At 42.1% G+C, this 3,687-nt stretch overlaps 1 pseudogene; it reads right to left on the bottom strand.

Annotated features, from left to right (window-relative positions):
• Positions 1-2,726: 2,726 nt before the first annotated feature.
• On the bottom strand, positions 2,727-3,367 carry LOC147988639 (uncharacterized; annotated as a pseudogene).
• Positions 3,368-3,687: the final 320 nt, after the last annotated feature.

Below are 3,687 nucleotides of genomic sequence, written 5' to 3'. Positions count from 1 at the left end.
AGCGCGGCGTCCCGCGCTACTGATAGGCAAAATACCCACGCTACTGCTAGGGTTTTCCCTAGTAGTGATAACGCACGCCTCACGTGTGCTCAGGCTTCAACTGCCCATGATCGGCTGAGCTAGATTGTAGGGCTGTTAGCTAGTCAGTTAGAGTAGTGCAGCTCCCTCCTTGTAATGAGTGTATATATCTCTCACAGTGGATGAATACAAATTGTTTCTTCTTCCTTTCCTGTTCTACAATCTACTATCACAATAAATTTTTTGTTTCCTAAATCTCATGGTAAATAGGGTAGATGTTGCTTACATGATTTGTTGTATAATGCTATCACTATAGAAGTAGTTGATGCCCTTTCCTTCATTTGGTTTCTTTTCAAGTTTTAGTTCATGGATTTTTTCCTGGTTTTCAATATTGTTTCAATATTTGTATAGATTTTCTATGATGTTTTTGTGGTTCATAATCAGAAGAACAATCAACCCTCGATGTATTATTAATTACAATTGCAATGTTTGGGTTAAAGCATGCCCCCTTATCTGAATACTGCTATGTTTGAATTGTTGTCCAATTGCCATTCAAACATATAATTGATGCTTAATCCCGAAAAAAATATAATTGATGCTTAGTCCCGCAAAAAATATATATAATTGATGCTTAAAAGCAGGCTCCTGATCTTTGCTAAATTTATTAAATATCTCACCAAAATCGGAATAAAGGCCTACCCCGACGGCATTTTCTATGCCGATGGCCTTTTGTCAGGGTCATCGGCATATCTCCGTCTATGCCGACGGCAACCGTAGGCATAGAAAAGTCGTCGGCGTATTTCCCTCTATGCCGACGGCCGCCGTCGTTATAAAATGGCCATCGATGCATATGTGGTCCCATGGACCCGGGCACATACGATAGGCCGAGGCCGTTAAATCTATGACGACGGTCCTGACGGAGGCCGTCGTCACAGACATTATATGCCCTCTTTTCCGAGGAGGTGCCATGTGGCAGTACTATGCCGATGGTCTTGTTGTAGGCATATGTGTTATTTGTTTTCTTAGTATTTGTTATTTGTGATTTTTTAAAGTTAAAATTTGATTAATTTAAATCTAACTTATCTGTACTTAACATAAACAAATTATTTATCGATTTAGGGTAGAATTTTCCATAGATTATGAATATCCAGTATGTTTTTTTTGTATATTAGAAATGTGCTCTCATGTACTTTTGCATATAGGTCCTTATACTTTGTCAAAATCACAACTAATTGACACTTGCATTGGTTTTGACAAATTTTATATCCTCTTTTATCAGAATCTTGAAATGATTTAGTTCCTATACTTTGTTTCAAATTCAAATAAACTAGAAATGATGTTTGCTTCATATTTACATAAAACACCATTTTGTTTTGAATTTTTGTATATTTTTCATTCCTTGGGCCATCTGAAATGTTCCTATGGGCCCTCAGGGGCTAGCTATGCCTCTTGCGTTGGGCCCTCTTACACGTCTGGTAGTGTGGTGGAAAGTGCAAACACCCGACATGTGGCTCCGGAGTGTGACCCCCTTCACGGACGGTGCCGCCGTCGGCACTTTGAGGGGGGAAACGGCCACGTCGGGTCGACGTGAAGGGAATCTTGCGGTGGGTTGGGCCTGGACCTTGTTCCGAACTGTTGCTATGGGCTGACCTATCAGAACCAGTTCAAAAGGTCCATTGGTCAAATCCTGTCCGGCAAAAGTCAAAGGATTAGATCACACGGTCAACTGCTCCAAGGTTAGGCACGACGGGGCCTTGGGGGTTAGCAATGCCCCCAGAATGTCGCACCGGTCCAATCACATTCCTTAAGGTGCGGTGAGATGTCTGAACAGGCAAAATGCGGGTACGGGGTCCGGACCCCTCATGGAGGGCGCTGCCACCGGCACATGGAGGTGTGAAACCGCCGCGTCGGGAGCCTTGGGTAGTGGTCTTGTGGTGGGTTAGGCTGCTCGCTGGTCTTCGGAGGGTTGGAAGAATAGTGGATGTCTAACAAATTGGTAGGAATTGTTTTTTTAAATAAAGTTGATGTTAGATAAGAAAAAAAAATGAAAAATAGATATATGCCTACGGCTTGGCCGTCGGCATAGGCCGACACGTCGCATGAATACCTATGCCGACGGCAAGTCCCCTTATCCACTCGTGGATGCCCACACGTCGCATTGTTTTAAAGCACCAAAATGTATACATAACAAGGGAGGTGAAGTTGAATATATGATGATTTTGTCCACAATAGTACCCAAGTTACCCTCGACAGTATGTGTGTCTCATTTATCAAGAGATAGTTGAAACCCATGTGGCCATTCTACTGATAGCTACATCAACTGGGCAGGCAGATGACAAATGCAATCCTGATGTTCACCACAATACAAACAGAGGTAACAACAACATGGCAATACAGATCAATTGTACTTGAACACAAGCACCAGAGAATATGGGGTAAATTGTGTTTTTGTTCACTGACTGACCAAGCTCGACCACAGTCCAACTTTCATTAGGATCTTCAAATAGCCTAGAAAAATAAAGGCAGTTACTCTTTCTCCCCATCTTTCTAGGACCTTGCAGGAAATGTAACACTCCTCCTATCAAGGCTAACAAACAGAGCATGATTTTCCAACTACTCCGTCTTCACTAACTTAGTTGTTTCAACAGAAAAGTTGAGGCAATAAACCGTAGACGTTGAGTTAAATAAAACATCCACTTCGGCAAAGTTTAACTGTTGGCGAGCCATGAGAAGTATGTCACTAAGGCCACCAACCATGGGTTAATAGGAAAGAACTCCCATGTTATTGCTACTGCTTGCATGATGAAATGAGGTGTCATGTGTATAATGTGGAGCCTTAGAAGAGCATACACGACAAAGATATCACCATTGAAGATCACCAAATGATAGATGCGTTCATGATCAAGAGCAAGAGGGTGCTCTAAGCAGGAGTTTATTCCAACTTGCCACTTAAACATGGAAGCCCCTGAGAAAAACGAGGATGCAAGAGTTAGGTGAATATAATGGAGCCGAAAGGATGCCTATGCCACAAAAGTATCATTGTTCGTTGTTCAGTGGGAGCTTGGGGGGCGGGGGCTTCACCTTGGCAGTTGGCACTAGTGTACACATCGACAAGGAAGCAGTTCTCCTCATAGGAGAAGATAAGATACCCATACGAGTAGCCCAAATAGTGCATTGTATTTGGACTATTTTCAGGGACTACACATGCACGAGATAAGCTTTTCTTCCTAGGATCACCGAGCTCCCATTTGCAATTACATAAAAGGATGGACTTGATATGGACACTATGTGTATGAAAATAAGGACCATCTAGTTTGAAGTGGAGCGGTGGGAAGCTGAATGCATGCATCTATACTACTTATAAAATAGCAAACATTATCTTCTCTAAGTGCATCCCACAAAACGTACACGGATACATTACCACCGCATGATTAGTCTCACTAAACTCAATCTAACGGCTAGCCTTAACCAAATCTGTTCTCTGTGTGCACTTAGCAATTTACATTGACTGACCGTACTCCACCGTGGAGGAAAATATGAAAGTTCGTGCCTGGTCAATTAGGAAACTATAATCACGGACACATCCTATTAAGAAACTAATCACGGGCACATCCAATTATAAGGAAACTAATCACATACCCATCCTATTATTTGGAAAAAAAATCATGC

This window comes from Triticum urartu, chromosome 1A, assembly GCF_056163025.1.
Source record: "Triticum urartu cultivar PI428250 chromosome 1A, HENAU_Tu73, whole genome shotgun sequence".
In the NCBI taxonomy this organism is placed as follows: domain Eukaryota; kingdom Viridiplantae; phylum Streptophyta; class Magnoliopsida; order Poales; family Poaceae; genus Triticum; species Triticum urartu.
Note: the sequence above shows the minus strand (reverse complement) of the source record. Positions and strands in the feature narration are given on the sequence as shown.